The 20,323-nt window shown below is 42.0% G+C and overlaps 1 protein-coding gene across 5 annotated transcripts in view; it reads left to right on the top strand.

Moving 5' to 3' along the window:
* Positions 1-20,323, top strand: part of LOC142472285 (discoidin domain-containing receptor 2-like) — a 140,013-nt gene that overhangs the window by 13,530 nt on the left and 106,160 nt on the right. The window contains exon 2 of one of the 5 annotated variants that reach the window (XM_075579258.1): positions 14,124-14,223. The exons of the other annotated variants lie outside the window; for them this stretch is intronic. The gene's annotated coding sequence lies outside the window, so the exon portion shown is untranslated. The remainder of the gene's footprint in view (positions 1-14,123; positions 14,224-20,323) is intronic. 5 annotated transcript variants of the gene reach the window in all.

Raw genomic sequence — 20,323 nt, 5'->3', positions numbered from 1 at the left:
TGTGGGGGCCGGTAGCCACTTCGGGGTTCATATTAGGACTGCTTTTCAAAGCTCCCGGGCCCTGCGGGCCAATAGGAAGCGGTGACGTCATCCAGTGCGGCTTCCTATTGGCCCATGTGACGAGGGGGCGTTAAACTGATGTGATATTGGCACCTCCTTTTGGAAGTAAGTATCTCTGGAAGCAGGGGGTCCCCGGAGGACTGGATAACCCCAGCATTGAACCTGTATTAAAACAGGAGCACAAAAACTGCATGGATTGCTCCTTTAACACTGCAGAACAAGCAATATCCTACATGTTGTTGTGGTTGTTGTGTGTATGTGTTTTTTTTTATTTATTTATTTTTTGTTTTTTTTGTAATCAGTTCTGCACTATGAGAAAATACATGTAGCATTTAAAAAAAAAACAAATCTGAATGACCTTTTTAATGTATTATAATGTAACAAGCATTTTTGTTTCTATGGCAACCATTTACAAAGTCACATCCCCTTCCTCTTCTGCAACAGGCTCTGGCACACCCCCTTTTGAGCCCTGCCCTCTTTCTAGCAGTGCACCAATTTTATCTAGTGACTACCTGGTCACATGATCTTCCCCTCAGAACTTTGCATCTTGGGTCCTCTTCTGCTGCACTGACAGCCATTTAGTGAACCCCCAAGCCAAATATTCGCCGATCGATCACAGGAGAACGGATTGCTTGGCAATTTAGCTAATTGTCAGTGTGTAATTTGTATTGATGCACATATTAAAGCTGCAGTTCAGTCAATATCCTGCATGTGTTTTTTTTAATAATAAATCAGTTCTGTAGTAAGAAAAAATACTTTTAGCATTTTCTGTTTTAAAAAACAACAACTTTGAAAGACCAATTTTCTTGTATTCTTTTTTTAACAAGCATGCTTGTTCCTACAGTATAGCAACGATTTACATTCCCCATATTTAAAGATGTCGCCAAACTTTGCCGATCAATAGACAGAGAACAAATTGACCGGCAGCTATGCAGTTCTTTAGGTAATTAGGGATTGCCCACATGAAACTATTGAAGTAAAAAAAAAAAAAAAGACTGAACTGCAGCTTTAAAGGGGGAAAAAAACAGCAGCTTGGACTGCTGCTTTAGTAGAGCTTTGTGGATCTTGTGCTGAGTGTGTCAATTGTTGGTTTCCTGTGCATTTTAAACATGGATTGTAGAGCGCTTTTGATTCCTACATTATATTAGCACGAACAGCAATATCCTCTTAGGAAGTGCAGAATCTCTTAAACCCAAGTAAGGAAAGCCATGTCACCCAATCAAACTCCTCGGTTTAAACGTACCTACTATCTCTGCATTGTAAAGGTGTAGTGATTCCAAACCAGACGTAGAGCAAAGACGATCAAAGGTGCAATCCTATGCAGCCAGACAAAAAAAAGTGGTTTTTTTTTTAATATACAATTTTCTCTTATTAGTTTCCTTGAACTAATCTAACCATGCTAAAAAGGAAAGATTTGGCTTCTTTTGCTTATCTGGGATTTTTTGGTTTGTTTAAAGGCTCCTGAATGAGGTAGTGTTTGTCAATCAAGTGTCTTCTTCCCCCTGAGCCCACCCTGTGCTTATCAGAGAGCAAATAAAGATATGGGAGGTGGAGGGGGGGTGAAAGGTCAGATGGACAATTTCCTTATAAGCCCAGGCACTCCACATCTGTTGTTCCTTAAAGTTGGGCTTCTTAAAGTTGATGTCTGCTGAAGGGTTGTATTCTTGTGGTGTTCCTGATAACGAGGACATCGTATAAAGCCGAATTACAGGAATGGGAATAACAGTTGACTGGATTGGGGCCCTATTTTTTGTTTGTGTGTATTTGGTTTAAACAAACGATTTCTTCGGAGACACGTACACTCTTGTGTAAGCCGCATTTCTTTGACAATTTACACAACTGCAAATCCCCCAAGCACTCAAAAAAACCCCAAAACATGTTCTTGTACAAGTTGCCTTTGCCCTGCGCCTCTCTCATCCCAGCCACGTACATCATTTCAAATCCATCAGTCCGGTCCCGTTTATGTAAAACAAAATATATAGTACTTTGGGGGTTTATTTTTAAATGGCTGTACAGCACAGTCTTGGTAACTGCATCTATGGAACTGCTACATTTTTTCTTAGTTTACTACAGTATGAGACATTTGCTATACCGCTCAGTATACACCAAATACCAATAAGAAATTGCATATATTCAGTGTAGTTACCTGCTAAACAGAGTCTACCTTGACGAGGTTGGCGGCTTGAATCATGTTTTGATCAAAAGATGCAACCAAATGACCTCTTTGTCACACAGACTAAGGCCGTGCCTATAGTGCCTTCGACGGCGACACGACGGGTGACGTCACCCATCGCCGCCGGCGAAAGTTATATTTTGCCGGGCGTCGTCGTCACGTTATTCTGGCTATTTGACTGGTTTAATGCTTCATAATTGAAACAGATGTTTATTGGAAGGAATAAACGTGCATATGGAGCTTGAAGTATAATGAAAAAGTATATCTAACAACCAAATCACTATCAGTATAGCACAGATTTAATCTCTAAGAGAAAAGTAGTGTGTACAGAGAGAACCCTAAAAGTAGTGTCTATGCAAACAAACACAGTATCTAAACCAAGATTATGTACAATGTATCCCGGTATATATCCAAGTTAGGGCCGTTCTATACAGCATATGGCCGCGCGTGCCTATGCGAATTTGCATGTATACTATAGAAGCTGTGAAGGTACAGTGTTTGTGTGCTTGTGTGTGTTTATGTGTGCTTGTGTGTGTTTGTGTGTATGTATGTGTAATTTATTATTTATTAAAAAAAAAACATTGGTAGAAAAAATATTTATTACATTTGTGTAGAAACACAAATACATATACACACACATGCATACACACACACACACACACACACACACACACATACATACATACATACATACATATATACACACACACATACATACATACATACATACACATGCATACATACATATATACACACACACACATACATACATACATACATACACATGCATACATATATACACACACACACACACACACACACACACACACACACACACACACACACACACACACACACACACATATATACATACATTCAGCGCCGGTAGCGGCACGAAAAGATGAATTTCCCCGTCTTCGCCGCTGTCTGTCGGCTCCCCGCTCCCTGCCGTGAGCGCGGCGCCATTATAGAAAGGCTGACTGTCAGCCACCTAAAATTCCGCATGTGCGCCCGGCACTATATAACAGCCCTTAGGAGTCAGAAATAGACACTGCCAAAACTGAGTAATAATTAACCCATTAAGGGCTGTAATCCAAACTGACGCACTATAATGTCACAACCTATTTTAAAGGAGAGATGGATCTTGTATAACTTCATATTAATATAATGAGAATGCTGATATGTATAGCAATCTTAAACAAGGAATTATAAATTAAACTCACAATTGATCTCGCAGAATAAATACAGAGGCTAATTCATACAAGCACACAGTGTAGCACAATATAAGGCGTGACGATGCATCAGAGGAAGCACCCCAGATCCCACTCTGAGTTGAGTCCATGGGGTTGGAGTGTACCCAGAGTAAAGATCCAAAATGCCTCTCTCTGTTGCAGCGTCCTGGCCCGATTACCACCTCTCTTCGGAACAGGAATATGTTCCAAAGCTATACTGTACATTTGAATGATCCAAGAGAACCCGATTGACACTCCAGAAAGTATTTAGAAACTGGGTGCTTGATACCCTTATTAGAGATCAATTTAACATGTTCCTGTATACGCACCTTTAATAACCTTGTGGTTAATCCTACATATTATTTAAGACGATCACGTGTGAGAAGGTAGATAACATGATTAGTCTGGCATGTAATAAAAGATTTGATGACATATATGTAAATGTTGTCTTTATTCTCAAAGGTTGTTGTTTTCTGAATATAGGGACATATATTACAATGTCCATATTTTATGTGAACCCCTAAGTGATGGAAAAAATCCCTTCTTTCTGATCATATTGCATGTTTGAAACATGCTTGGTGAAATACGGTTACCCAAGGTTTGAGATTTAGAAAAAAATCAATTTTAGGGTCATTGGATACCAGATCGTGTATATGAGGATCTAAAGAGAGAATTGACCAATGTTTTCTGATAATAGCCGATATGGCTGTAGCTTGGCCACTATGTTGAGTTATGAAATAAGGTGGTTCATTAACAGCCGTGTGTGATTGAGTATTGATACCAATATTTTCATTTTTATTGATGTCTTTCATAGTAATAAGATCCGTCCTATTTTGTGGCAACGCATACTCAAAAGCCTCATCCAAATCATGACTGTTGTAGCCCCTTTGTAAGAAACGTTCTTTTAAATCACAATATCTAGTTATGAAATCATCAATTGAGGAATAATTTCGGAAAAGACACAGAAGTTGTCCTCTCGGTATAACTTTGAAGAGGGATCGACTGTGACAACACTTTGCATGTAACAATGCATTATGAGAATTGTCTTTGCGATTAGACTTTTTTTTATCCAAATCTACAAATAAACAGAGATCCAAAAACCTGAATGTGTGTAAACTGTAGGTTAAGTGTATTGTTGCCGAGATAATCAAAGAAAAGCATGAGATCCAGGACGGAACATCTCCAAACAATGAGCAAGTCATCAATGTAGCGCTTGTATAGCACCCCATTGTGACAAAATGGATTCCTATCTCCAAACACGTGGGACATTTCCCACCAACCCATGAACAGGTTGGCGTAGGATGGGATAAAGCAAGTCCCCATCGTGGTCCCACGTGTTTGGAGATAATACAAACCACCAAACTGCAAATAGTTATGATGAAGGAGAAAATGAATGCTGTCTAACAAAAAAGTGATATGTGCTGGGGATAATGTGGATGTGTGTTCTAAATAATATCTAATGGCTGAAAGGCCATATGTATGTGAAATGATGGTATATAATGAGGCCACATCTAATGTGACCCAAATAAATCATATTGTATGTCTTTATTTATATAGCGTCAAAAGTGTACTCAGCGCTTCACAAAGAATACAGTACAGGGAATTCTAATTATACAATAAGAGCAGCAAAATCAGACAATAGGAAAGGAAATCCCTGCCCCGAAGAGCTTACAATCTAAGGGGTTTAATGGGAAACTTACAGAGACAGCAGATGAGGGAGTAAGTGCTTTAGATGGCAGTGCTTGGTCACAATGGGTGGTAGGAGTGACTGTGTGTGACATTAGCCATGAGGGCAGGCTATTGGGATGCTTGATTTGTGGGGTAAAATTTAAGGAAGGTCAGTGTTAAATGAAAAGGTTAACACCATTTACAGGGGAAGAGATGACAGGGAGGCATGAGTGAGATCAGGTGTGTATGTCTGGCTTCAGGCTTAGGGAAGATCCCCAGCAGCAGGAAGGAGTAGATAGAGGGTGTGAATAGAGGATTTGTGTGCGTGTTTTTTTTATTGAGGGGTAAAGAAGTTGTTGGGAGAGGTGTATAAATAATGGTGCAGTGGGGAGTGTGGATGTTGTAGAGAACCGAAATGCTCACAAAGGAGTGAGGAAACAGTAATCAGAAAAAGAAATAGGGAGGGCATAGTGAGATGCAGGAGGAGAGATGAAGTGAAAGAGTGATAAAACATGCATGGTGTCAAGTAAAATGGAAGGTAATATGCGGACAAGTGGTTGTAGAAAGTGATCAACATAAATAGACAAGTGCTCACCAAGGGACCCAATACTGGAAAGTATAGGTCTACCCGGGGGGTGCAATGGCTGACTTGTGTATTTTAGGTAAATGATGAAATAGAGGTGTATCTCTTTCTACTGATTGTTGGGACATACGAATAGCTTGGCCCTTAATGAAAGTAGGATTAAATGTGGACCTGTTCTTAAGTTCCGAATCTCTTTTTCATAAGAACGACTCTAAGCTGGTATTGTAATCAGTATTTTCATTATAAAGATCAGTAATAGCCTGTAAATTAAAATGATCTTTAAAACTGTATCTAGATTGTAAAGATATATCCAAGTCAAAAATCGAGATGGTCGTGTTAGCTACGGTAGTGGTATCTTTAGGATGTTGAGATTTATTATACAAAAAAGACTTTTTTAAGAATCGTTTACGAATAAACTTATGAAAATCCACTATTGTAGAAAACAAATCAAACTTATGGTTTGGAGCAGAGGTGCGCAAACTCCTGGGGGGCGCAAGACTTTATTGGGGGGTGGCGTGGGCCGCGTGGTGGTTAGAGGCCCCGCGCTAAGAGGGTGAGGACTCTGTAAATTTACTTAACGACTTCTTGTCCATGCATCTCCATGGCAACACGGCGTCAGATGACGCCCGTTACCATGGAGACATGACATCAAATGACGCTGCAGGTCACGTAACGTGACATGACCCCGCAGCATCATTTGATGCATCATTAGAGGCGAGGGGGGGGGGCACGACCAAGGAGGCAGGTAAGGGGGGCGCAGGGAGTTTGGGCACCACTGGTCTGGAGCAAAAGAGGGTCCAAGATGGAGTATGGAAATCTCAGCAGCTGTAAGAGAATGTTTTAGACAATGTTTTAGACTTTCATATGATCAATATTTAATGTGTCTGTCTTTTGGCCGGCATGCCTCCTTTTTGTCTTTCTCCTGCCCCTTCGTGTCCTACATCGTCTTTTGACTGCTAGGAACTGGAATATCTGGACTGCCGGTTCTCATCACCAGATGATGGGTTAGATTCGTTCTCAGAAAACGAGACATTATAAGTTGATGACTCGTGATCAGACACATCTTGATCACTTCTATCTTTATGTTGAGCTGTTTTTAGGATAGATTAAGTGGTCGACCATGTGTTTTGTTTCTTAGAACGATTAGCATGTTTTTTGTTATGTTGGTTTGTGCCACAAATAAACTTTTCTGTTCATAATCAGTCTTGTCTCTCTCAAACTTGTTTTTGTTTGGTGATAATGATATTTTTATCTAAGTTGTTGATCCTTGTAGCTAATTTAGTATCAAATTCCTTAAAGCTATCAATACGTGTACATGTTTGTAATTTTTCCTGTAAGTCCTTTACTTCCCAATATTGATCTTCTTTTTTTCTTCTTGTCTAAATTGAATTAAGTCCATTTAATTTGAACGAACAATCGTCTAGAATCTTGCACCAATCCCTTTTCAAACTCCCCATTTTCAAAACCAAATGAAGGTGCTTTTGTCAGGCGGAGTCCCCTGAGTATGCGTTTCATTTTTATATCGTTTTCTAATGTAACTATATCCCACCAGGGGCCCAAGTCCTGAGTCAGGTACTTCTCCAATCGTGTGAAATGTATTTTAAGATCAAAGGAATCTTCACAGTAAAGATCTTTTGTGTTGTCAAAAATTGATTCTGCTCTGAGGTTTCTAGTGGAAGTATTGAAACGATTAAATGCAAAATGTGTTGATGTCTCAGCCTGTGAAGCTATCATGAAAAACCCCTCACAAAATGATGCTGTATAAATTCCATTATGCCGTCTAATCTAAAAAACAATAAGTAGTGAGTGTAAATACAATCACAAACTGATATAAATGATCAAGAAATGCATATATTGGAAATAGCCTATAGCAGTAACACTGGGACCCAGAATAGTAAAATAGGTAAGTAGCAAAGATGCCCAATCTCCGAGCAGCTGACAGGAAGAAGATGCAGATAGAAAGTCACGCTGTCGCGCGCTCCGGTGTGCGTCTAATCGAATGAAGAATCAATATGGCTGATTAGGGGGGGGGGGGGGGTTGTGAGCAAAATCTCTAAGGGAGCAGTAGCGTGTCCTGGAAATGTCAATGGTATAGCAACCGAGCTCCTATTAACACCAAAGTTGCTCCCACAAATATCAGACAGACTGGGATGGCTTCAGGGGACCAAGTACAGGATAGTGGAGGTAAGGAAAAGCCCTCTTATCTCCCAGTTTGGATCCTGGTTGCCCTCCTTGTCCCGCTGGCTAAAGGAATATGGAGACCGCACATCCGCGGTACACAAACACCTCCTCCCCCCCCTTCCTGTGGTGCCGCTGAAGTCCAGAAAGCAGCAGCAGAGTTGAAGAAATTCAGGGCACTCAAGCAGTATCCAGGCAGTCCACAGACAGGAACAATTGAAAAAAAACGGGGAACCCAGGTATAGCAAATTAGAAAAGGCTTTATTTAAAGCATAGGTGAGTGGTAAAAAGTGACAGAGTAGATGCTTCATTTAAGAGGTGGGTTTTCAGGTTTGTTTTGAAGGTGAGAAGAGACAGTGCTTGACGTATACTGAGTGTTGGGGAGTTATACAGATAAGGTTCAGTGATGAGAACTAGAAGGATTTTAGGAGGAGTAAGCGGATACTGTTTTGGGAGAAAGTGAAATTATTCTAGTAGCCGAATTTCAGATTGATTGCAAGGTGAAAGTTGTGAGGCAGGGAGGCCTATTGGCAGGGCTGTCAACAGGGGGGGGGGGACACACAGATGGGACAGGTGGCCCGGTGTCTGGGGGGGGTGGGCTTGCAGCACCAGTCGGGCCCCCCGCCGACACCGGACCCAGCCTGAAACCATCCCCAAGGTAAGTCTATTTTTTTAATATGTATTGGGGGGGATTTTTATATGAATTGGGGGAGTGGGGTATTTTTATGTATTCTCGATGCCTCAACAGATTAAATTGATACCATCAATTTAGCGCCGCCATAGGATGAGGTTTGCGCGAAAAGGATTGTTATAGAGTATATAATCTTCATCCCATGCCCCCATAAAAAGGTTAGAATAGCTTGGCGCGAACGTGGTACCCATGGCGGTGCCTTTAGTCTGTAAATAAAAAAGACCCGAAAACCACGGACTATGTGGTTTTTAAAATATGATTAATTCCATCCACTACAAAGGTAATCTGTTCCGGCTTCATAAGTTCAGCCTCTGTAAGAATTTTAGTGATGCACTCATGCATTAGAGTTTTCACTGTAGATTAACAGAGAAAAGGGTGGATCTTGGCAATATTATGGAGTGTAAATCTACAAATTTGGCCATGCCGTGAATGTGAATGGAAAAGGAAAGGGAAGAGTCAAATGTCACTCCTAGGTAACGTGCTTTGGCGACAGTAGATGGTAGTACCGTTTACTGTAATGGAAAAGGGGGGTATTGGGCCAGATTTAGCGGGAAATATGTGGAGCTCAGTTTTACATATTAGGTTTAAGGCGACGGAGCACCATCCGTGAGTATATAGCCAGGAGGCAATCCGAGACATGGGACTGGATTGCAGGAGTGAAGGTCGGGGTGTATAGATGTATCATCTACATAGAAATGATACCAAAGGCAAAACGAGTTGATCAGGTCCACCAAGTGATGGTGTGTAGACAGGGAAAAGGAGAGGTCCCAGAACAGAGCCTTGAGGTACATCAGCAGACCGACAGAAGACGAAGACATGTTAGCAACAGACAGAACATTTTCAATGAGAGAGGTAAGATGAGAACCAGGATAGCGCTTTGTTGCAGATACCAAGTGAGGTTAAGAATATAGAAAAAACAGGATATTCAGCGCTCGTGCTGTGTGATGGTGTGGATGATCCCTTTGCAGCATGTACATAAAGCATCTCCCCAGAAACTCTCAAATCTAGGTGAACCCCCCTTAGAAAGGGGGGAAGGCACCCTGAAATACAAGATAATAAAAAATGCACATCCTGTGCGTGTATGCTGGTAAGCTGAGACGGAGCCTGCAGGAGACAGCAGCGGTTTTATCCATCTCCGCGGTGCCGAGATCCGGATCCTGTGCAGCCACCGCGAGTCTGCTGACTGTCTCAGTGTGAGTGTCCGTTTCCCCTTGCCAGTGCCCAACCCTATGGCGGTTTCTATACAAATCTATTGATAGGTTGTTTTCATGTTTGTTTTTTTCTTTCATGTTTTTTATATAAATTTTACTGTATTTGTATACTGTGCAGCTTAGGGTTTAGTCACCATCAGGTGTTCTCCTTGGTAGTACTTAGCCGTCCAGCTGCACAGCTGTTCTGAGGTGGGGTTGGATCCCCTCAGTTTTTGTGTATTTTTAATAAATTACCTTCCACTAATCCCTGGTGCGCATTTGTGCATTTTTTATTATCTTGAGGTTTAGAATATAGTTGCATAGTAGATGAGGTTAAAAAATAACTATTCATCCCAAGGACACGTGGTCATCCCTTAAGGTTGGCGGAAAGGAGATTTCAGCAGCAACAAAGGAAAGGGTTATTTACAGTAAGGGCAGTTACAATGTGGGATTCATTACCCATGGAGACTGTGATGGCAGTTACAATAGATTTGTTCAAAAAAAGGTTGGACACCCCTTTTAGAAAGGAAAGGTATACAGGGATATTCCAAATAAGTAAACATGGGAAGAATGTTGATCCAGGGAATAATCTGATTGCCAATTTTTGGAGTCAGGAAGGAATTTATTTTTCCCTTTATGAAAGATGATGTGTCACTGGGGTTTTTTTTGTTTGCCTTCCTCTGGATCAATATAGTAAGTTGAAATATAGGATAAAGTATCTGTCATCTAAATCTAGTATAGATTGAACTTGATAGACGTATGTCTTTTTTTCAATCTACTACATTATATAACCCCTGAAGCAGCAGATTAAAATACATAATAATTCATGATATTATCATAACCGGGACTAAGACAGACATAAGAGATCTGATAATGAGTGAGGGGATGGGATTGACAGGGCATGTAGATAAGGGAGAAGAGGTGGTCAGCTAAGAAACTTTCAACTCTGTAACCAGAGAACAGGAGTCAAGAGGGGAAAAAGGAGGTTTAGGTAGAAGCAGAGAGGAGGAAGGAACGAACAGAAGGAATCTCCTTGTAGATAGCAATAGCCTTGCCTTTAAAGTTGTTGGCGAATGCTTGAGGAGAAGTGAAGGAAGGATGGAAAGGGAGAGAAGTTTGGAGAATAAAGTCAAATACACAGAAAATACGACGTGGATTGTATTTATGAGTGTTGACAAGTGAAGGAAAGTAGTGTTGTTTTGCCTTGAGAGGGCAGAGTTAAGAGTTAAAACAGAAGAAGATAAATTTTCTAGTGTAGAAAATCAGCCAGTGTGAGATTTCCTCCATGGGCGTTCAGAGGAGCGAGTACAAGTGCAAAGCGTGCGTGTTTGTGAGTTTAGCCAAGCCTTTGGTTATGAAGGACAGGTGTGCCAGAGCCAAGAAGGGGCATATAGATCAAGCCAGGAGGAGAGTATAGAGTGGTATGAGTGGACAATTTGTTAGTTTTAGAGTAAGGAGAGAGAGAGAGAGAGAGAAGAGTTTGACATTTAGGGTAGATGTCAGAGCAGAGAGGTCAATGGAGTAGAGATCTCAAGAGTAGCGAGTAGGAGGGGGTGACGGGAATGAGTGGTGGTGAATGATAGGAGGTGGTTCTCGGACGAAAGTGGAGATGGAGAAATCAGAAAGGGAACAGTCCAAGTAGTGACCATCCTTGTGGGTGCAATAATGGGTCCATTGGTGGAGACCAAAGGGGAAGTTTAAAGAGTGAAGGCGAGATGCCCTGAAGACCGTTAAGTCCCCCAGTAAAAGGAGAGGGGAGAGAGGAGAAGAAAAGTCAGGTTTCAAAGGAGGTAGAGTTTGGCAGTCTGTAGATGACTGCCATGTGCAGAGAAAGAGGGTAGAAATGTTGGACAGCGTGAACCTTAAAGGAAGAGAGAGAAACAGATGGAGGCATAGGGCGGAGATAATATTGACAGCGGGAGGATACCTACCCCTCCACCTCCTTTAGACCCTTTTTAGCTTCATATACTGTACTTCCTTAACCCAGATGTATGTATGTATGTATCCATCTCTCGCTCCCTTTCCATTATCTCTCCTTCCCTATTATCATCTCTCCCGCCTTCCCTCTCATCTCTCCCTCTGTCTCATCTCAATCATCTCTCCCTCTCAAATAATTTTTTTAACTACCACTTGTGAGCACATTCACATGTCTCAGACAGGTCCACAAACCTGCTATTCCCTCTTATCTCGTAGCATCCAATTCTTCCACTGCAGCCAGGGATTCTGGGTAACTGCATGCAAATGAGCACTCGGTGTGTCACGTTTTGCTTCTTATCCATTTTAACGCCGATCCCAATATGCTCATACCTGTTGTATGTTTACATAGCGAAGCAAAATAGCCACACACACAAGGCAGAGTACCTGGTAGAAGACGTTCGTGGTGCACGATAAAGGGAATAAGAAGCAAGTAAGTTTTGTATCACAAGAGTAGACCTGGGAAGAAGGTCCCCCTGGGGACCGAAACATTGGGCATCTGTTTGCTTTTTGGACATATAAATTACTCATTTTTGCTTCTACTGTGTTATGCTGATATTCCAGATCACTAACGTGATCTAAGCTGGTTTGTATCTATCTATATATCCACAAAACTTACGAGAGCCCAAATTTTTTCTATCTCTGCGTCTACATCTACATAAATCCACTCAACGTAAATTGGGGGGGACGTTTGGACGACGGCTGATGCAGAATGTCGTTGGAAGCAGAGCTGTCAATCACTGCTCTGCTTTCAAGGTTACGCCCTATACTGTTTTGCATATTGCTATGCAAGGCATTGTGGGGCATCACTTTGGGAAGCAGAGCATTGATTGATTGGCTCTGCTTCTGAAGATGAAATATTGGACGTTTGGAGATGAACCACAATTTCAGCTCCAGGGACACCCTGCTTCCCGAGATAATTCTGTGGGTCATGCCAGGATCTCCTGCATGTTTAAAGGTCCCGCGTCCCCGAGGCCACTAGGATGACTTAAGTTTCCCATCAGTCCACATCGCATGGGACTTTTAAATTGCCATAGGCTGCTACTGATGAGACCTATGGAGGGAAGTATCTCAAGAAGCAGAAGCTTCCACCTAGTACAAGAAGAGGAAAAAAAAAACTTGGCTAAAACACACCATAAAAAGAAACGAAGAAAATATAATAGAATATGAATGTCTTCAGTTTTTCTCTCCTAATTACACCCTGATTCGAAACTTTGAAGTGCAAATGTAGACCCCGACAACATGTCCATCCTTAATATAAAGAGCGAACAAAAAGACTCCATTAGTTAATTTTTCAATTTCTATTCAAAATTTCAGCTCCCAATGGAGCCTTTTGCGAGCCAAAACGTTGAATAAAAAGTGAGAAATGTACTAATGGAGTGCCTGTCTTTTTGTTCTCTGCATCGTGCATCTCAATATTTAGACTTAGAGCCTTCACCCGGCATACATTATAACAGTATCTAATATATACATACATTATAACAGCATCTAATATATACATACATTATAACAGCATCTAATATATACATACATTATAACAGCATCTAATATATATATACATTATAACAGCATCTAATATATACATACATTATAACAGCATTCATGTCAAGGGTGACCTGCAACCACTTATTTTTATTTTCAACCTATGTTACATTTAGACAAATACTCATCCTATATTTGTATTTACAGTATATTGGAAGGGGAAGGCCAACACAAAACTTGGTGAAACAACATTATCCAATGATATCTCGTAAGGGGGGAAATGAAATTCCTTCCTCACTCCAGTAATGGCAACCAGATTTCTCCCTGGATCAACATCCTTCCCATGTCTACTTATTTGGTATATCTCTGTATACCTTTCCTTTCTAAAAAGATGTCCAAACTTTTTTTGAATATATCTATTGTATCTGCCATCACAGTCTCCATGGGTAATGAATTCCACATTGTAACTGCCCTTACTGTAAAGAACCATTTCCTTTGTTGCTGGTGAAATCTCCTTTACTCCAATTTTAAGGGATGACCCTGTGTCATTTGTATTGCTCTTGGGATGACTATTTATTTTGACAGTTCCTTGTATTGACTCTTAATACATCTGTATATAGTTATCATATCCCCTCTTAGACACCTTTTCTATGTAAAATCTAATTTAACTAGCATCTCCTTATAAGTCAAACCTTTCATCCCCTTTATTAATTTGGTGGCTCTTCTCTGTAGTTTTTCCAGTTTCATAATGTACTTTTCATGGAGTGGTGCCCCAAACTGTACTTCATATTCAAGGTGTTGTCTTACTAATGATTTATTCAGTGGCAAATTATGCTTTATTCCCTTCCATCAATATCCTGTTTTATGAAACATATCTTATTTCCCTTTTCAGCTGCTGCCTGACATTGGGCACAACTGCTAAACCTGCTGTCTACAAGCACTCCTAAATCCTTCTCCATTAAGGACTAGCATAATTTAATCCCATTTAATTTGTAAGTAGCCTGTTTATTCTTGCTTCCCAAATGCATAAGCTTACATTTATTTGTATTAAACCTCATCTGCCATTTACAGGACAGTACCTGCCCAAGTTTCCAGTCTATCAAAGTCCTTCTGGAGAGAGATTACAGCCTGCCCTGATTTTACTACATTACACAATTTAGCGTCATCAGCAAAGATGGAGACTTTGCTCTCTATGCCAACCTCAAGGTCATTAATAAATAAGTGTAAAAAGCAGGGGTAAGAGTACTGAACCTTGAGGTACTCCACTTACTGTACAAATTTAGCCAAACCTGAAAAAGTTCAATTTACGACTGGTTGTCTGTCTATCAACCAGTGTTCAATTCAGGTACAAATAATTTTACCCAGACCAATATACCATTGAAAGTACATACTATGTAATGGGTACTGGAACCCAGAGTGCCCCCGTGACATAGTATCTAAGCCCCCCCCCCCCAAAAGTTTGTTCTCTTAGGGGAGCTGGCGGCCAGAGCTCCGATTTGAACGGAGTGACACATTGTGAGTGCTCATTTGCATGTCATTACCAGAATCCCTGGCTGCATTGGAAGCATTGTATTCTAAGAGATATTAGGGAAAGGCAGGGTTGCAGACCTGTCTGAGACGTGAATGTGCTCACAAGTGGTCTTTTTATGTGCTGGACAATGTAACCCAAGAAGCTAGCGATCGTTATTTTTAATACTAAAGAAAAATGTGCAGTACATGCTCAGGGGGCAGGATAATAAGATTATATGAGTTACGGTTGCACCATCCATCATGTAAAAGTCCCAGCTTTAGCTCAAATAACAGCGTCTTTGTCCCACCACATTTCATCATCACTGAAACGCAGTACGTTAGAAGCAGGATAGCATACAGGTAATCATTGAGAAACGTCCATTTACAGGGTAACATGTGCTTTACCTTGAAGGATTGCAGGGCAATTATGCAAGGTAATCAAGTCTGTGTTTACTTGACCGTAAACTGTTCCTCACTTTAAGCCCTATTTAATATGCTGTGAAGCAGTTTCCCAATTGAAACGAGTTCAGCATCAACTCTATATATAGAATACAGACTGCTTTTTGAATAGTCCTCCATACTGGAGACTATTTTAGTCAAGCAGTGGGACTGTATCAACATGTTAATTGGCATAGCCCAAAACTGACATCTATTTCATACCCTGCTTCAACTGTATCTATTGAGCATGTGTTGCACCTATGTTTTATGTCCTGCACTTATTAAAATCAGAACTATCCACCAGTACCTGGGAAGTCTCTCCTCATGCATCTCACTATGCCCTCCCTATTGCCTTTTCTGTTTACTGTTTCCTCGCTCCTTTGTGAATGTCTCTGTTCTCTCCAACTTCCCCACTGCACCATTATTTATACACCTTTCTTCCATCAACTTTTTACCCCTCAATAAAAAAACACCCACATAAATCCTCTATTCACACCCTTTATCTACTCCTTCCTGCTGCTGGGGATCTCCCCTAATCCTGAACCCAGACATACACACCTGATTTCACCCATGCCTGCCTGCTATCTCTTCCCCTGTAAATTGTGTTAACCCTCTCATTTTAATACTGGCAAACCTTAAAACTCACCCCACAAAGCATCCCAATAGCCCATACTCATGGCTATTCACCCACACTCAGTCACTCCTACCACACATGGTGGCCAAGCACTGCCATTTACAGCATTTATTCCCTCACCTGCTGTCTCTGTAAGTTCCCCATCAAACCTCTTAGATTGTAAGCTCTTCGGGGCAGGGATTTCCTTTCCTATTGTCTGATTTTGCTGCACTTATTGTATTATTATAATTCCCTGTACTGTATTCTTTGTGAAGCGCTGAGTACACTTTTGGCGCTATATAAATAAAGACATACAATACAAGTACCCATTGTCCCCATTTCTGCCCAAGTGAGAGCGGGGGAGCACTTTTGTTGGTTATTGCTTGGAACCTCCAGCCAACCTCCAGCAGTTTGACAATTGGTGACTGATTTTCATAAATGATCAACAGGTTATAAGTAAGTTATGTGCAAAGGGTGGCAGAAGAGCTCACTGCAAGAGGTCTGGAATATGAAAGCATCAACACCAACAGCGAATTAGGATTCACTATTAAGATTTATAGGAGTGAGCTCCTATTCCTTTGACATAAGAATGGTTTATCAGGAGGTCTTTGTTTTTAGCACAATAAAGTAGCCTTGAGCCCCTCTGTGACAGAGCACCATGATAGCATGGACTAGGTTCCTACTATCCTCCCCGTTCTGTGGCATGTGATACCCTGCCCCATCTCCCCCTCCACGCATTGGTCTGTGATACGGAGGGGAGCTGGGAAGGGGGTATATAGATCCTATGCAGGGGCGGGGACTCAGTTCTGCCAGGAATGTTCCTTCCCACCCGTCCCTTTGTTATGAGGTCATACTATCATACTGTAATGTTGTAACACTGTTTGATGCTTGTACTTGTCAAAAAAAAATACTTTAATGACTGTATCCTTCTGAGGTGGACCTTTTGTGGTGTGTTGTGGCATTTGTTGTGGCAACTGTTGGGGGGCGGGGGGAGGTGTAAATGTGCTTTAACCTTGCCATTCGGCTACATGGTTCGGTAAAGCCCTGTGGTGGTTCTGAGTAGCGAGTGGGCAGGTCTCATTTAAACGTGACTTCCTGATGCCCATTCTCGCTAAAAGGCCGGTTCGGTGCCCGGCTTGGTGGGTGTTGTGGGCCATAGTGTGAGTACCATCGGCCTTCACCCGATGGTTGAACAGGGTTAGCACTTATCAGGTTTATGTGATGATGTATTTGAATAAATTCCGCTGCCTTTGTACCTCCAGACCTTAGTTTGTGCTTATTATAAGTATTATTATGGGGTTCGGTATACTCGGGTGGAGGACTGCTCCATCACAGCCCCAAGATCAAGTTCTTCTAGTTTATAGGCAAGTTATCACTACTTTTAATTTTATGTATAGATTAGTGCAGACAAATCCAGAAATAAGTGTTTTATTTGTGATTTTTTTTTTGCACATAATAAATTGCATGGATCAAGGCCACATTAAGGGGCGGGCTGGCTGGGCACTTGCCCAGGGCGCCAACAGGAAAGTGGTGCTGAGCGCCGTCCTCAATCACCCCCACTGCTCTATTTCCCCAGCCGCGGTGGACAAGCAGAGCGCCCTGTTTTGCGCACTTTAACCAACGACATCGGAGCGAGGCGCCCTGCGGCTTGGGAGACATCGGCACACAGGCAGACTAAAAATTTGGCGGCACAGTAAAATAAAATTGTTTTACAGGGGTGTCAAATTTTCAGTCCATCCGGGACGCAATTGTGTGTTGGTCCGGCACTGGGTACGGTGCCTTTATAGGAGGTGCCCCCCCCCGATTGCAAACTCTGTATCCCAAATTGACAAAATAACTGAAATGCACTGTACAAATTTTCATGTTCCCCGTGCTGCAGGGGCTGCTGTTTTTTTTTTTTTTTACTTTCTCCCATAGCCTCTTATTTATATTCATGGTTAAGTGGGTGTACTAAGAACACACAATTTAAGACCAGCAGAAAAGATTTCCCCCTCCCCTTTCTCCACACTCAGACAAAGGGAGCAAAACAACGTTGCCAGAGAAAACCGCGCGAGAGCAAATTGAAACTTTGAATCTGTGATCTTTTCATAGCTTGCTTTAGAGATATTACGCTGTAATGGAATATATCTTGGCTTCCGTCTTTGGAATTCATTTTTCTCTTGTCTAATGCGGTCGCCCTGACCTGCTCTGAACTGCCGTCTAGCTGAGCTGTGCACTTAAAATATACTCCTTCTCTCTTGAAATCTGGCTAAAGACCCCTTTTTTTTTCTGTTTAACTGAAAAGGGTTATTGGACTGGAAGTTGGACTAACTTTCCCGAACGTAATTGACATCCATCTCGCGTAAAGTGTAAGCGATGGGATTAGAGGCTTCTGGGAAGGCCCTGTTTTCTGCTAATTTCCTAACATTGTATATCATGTTTTGGCCACACACAAATTTGAACATGAATGATCATGTGGGTAGGGTGGCTGGTACAGTATATGAGACCTGCTACAACATGCTCACAGAGGCAGAGCAGAAACTTCTTTCAGTCATAACTGGAAGTCGGAGTTTTGTCTGACGGTTCATTACAGATACAGAGTCGACCCATTTTCTTATCTACTGCGAAACCTCAGACCTTTATTTGATCCTTACAATCTCCCAATTCATGGGATACAACTGAAAATTATAAAAGAGGAAAAAGCCAGGATTGGGCGATTTTTTATTTTTTTTTATTTCACAATTTGAAAATCGAGGGAGATGCATATTATCTGTCCATGAAATGTCTGTAAATGGAATGTATAACCACTGTTCATTTAATGCAACCATGTACTGTATTATCAGAACTCTGTGCCCAGAATATACTAGAAAACAAGGGGTAACTTTCAATGTATTATTTCCTGGTAAAACATTTTGTAAAGAAAAATCTATGTCTTATGCACTCGTGTGTGCGATACATTGTAGCCATGAATAGATGGTTCTTCCATTTTTCCTCCAATGGATCATCGGTATGGATGCCGGGAAGGGAAGTCCCTAAAAAAACTAGCAAAGGCACACGTACCTGGTACATAAACACACACTATCCAAGCCAGCTCATGAACCGCAGTATGTATTTTGTCACATTTGGATGTAGCGTTGGGCATTTCTGTCTTTTGTTTTATATTTGGTACATAGTAAGGGCTTCTGGACTGCCAGACACTGTAAAGGTTAAGGAGCGGGTCCGTGAGTAATGACACGGGGCTTTTTCTAGTGGCTCAGAAGTTGTCATTGCCAAACCGCACGAGTTGGCATGTTCAGAAGTAGGGTAATGAAATGAGAAAAAAAAACCCTATACTATACTCTTACTTGCAAATTGCTTCTTCTAAACAGTTTCTTTTATTAAAAAAAAGTGTGCGCATGTTAAGTGAAACTTCTATGTCTTTTGTCGTTTCCTTGAAATAATCTCACCATTGGGGACTTTATGGCCTCTAAGGGGATCTTACGTGTAACCTAACTCCTAATGTGCTTTATGGCCACATCTGCAAAGCTTCTAAAAGCCCAGGAGAGTTTGATTGCAGTCACAGGCCAAGTGAACTGGGTCATAAAACTGTCTCTTGGGATGAAGGGTTGAATGCAGCTGTAAATTGGACACGTGGTCCTGTGACATGTGAGACAGGACACTGTGCTGGGGACAGGATATGTATACAGGTTTGCCACCTTCTACTGAATGCTAACCCGGAGAAACATACTGTACAGTATAAAAAATGTTCTATCTTACCGGCATCGGCGGCATGGTGTGGCATCTCCCGGCATTCTCCTGCATCTCCTCCTGCAACTCCCGTGAACATGGCTGGTCACGCGGCGTCAAGTTGTCATGGCAACGTGTCACCACGTAGCGTCCCATTGCCATGGCAATGGGTGTCGTGACATCACGTAGTGTCTCGTTGTCATGGCAAGGCGGCGTCATTTGACGCCTTGCAGCCATGTTCACGGGAGTTGCAGGGGGAGATGCAGGAGATTGCTGGGAGACTCCGCTGCACCATGCCACCACCCGGAGATTAACAGGCTAAACCTGTATCCAGGAGGTGCGTGGCCAAAACCCGTAGTCTCTGGGTCAAACCCAGAGTGGTGGCAACCCTGTATGTATACAGTGTGTACCCAATCCTAATTATGGTGTGTGTGTGTGTTTGTATACATACAGTACATGCATACATACACGGAAAAAAAAATGTAGGAACCAGAGTTTGGCAGCTGTTTGTGTGTGTGACACACCCAATCTGTGACGCATGCACTGATGCACTAAGACGTACACGCACTCTTTCCTCCAGCCACAGTTCAAATGAGAACGGGGTGGGAAATCATGGCAGGCTCTCTCCCCCCCCCCTATTTCCCTCTCGTGCCATGCTCCCACGGCTGTCCCCCGCTCCCACGGCTGTCCCCCGCTCCCACGGCTGTCCCCCGCTCCCACTGCTGTCCCTCGCTCCCACTGCTGTGTCCCCCTCTCGTACCTCGTTCCCACCACTGTCCCCCTCTCGTGCCTCGTTCCCGCCACTGTCCCCCTCTCGTGCCTCGTTC

Source organism: Ascaphus truei, chromosome 21 (genome assembly GCF_040206685.1).
Source record: "Ascaphus truei isolate aAscTru1 chromosome 21, aAscTru1.hap1, whole genome shotgun sequence".
In the NCBI taxonomy this organism is placed as follows: domain Eukaryota; kingdom Metazoa; phylum Chordata; class Amphibia; order Anura; family Ascaphidae; genus Ascaphus; species Ascaphus truei.
This window is presented reverse-complemented; position numbering and strand designations above follow the sequence as displayed.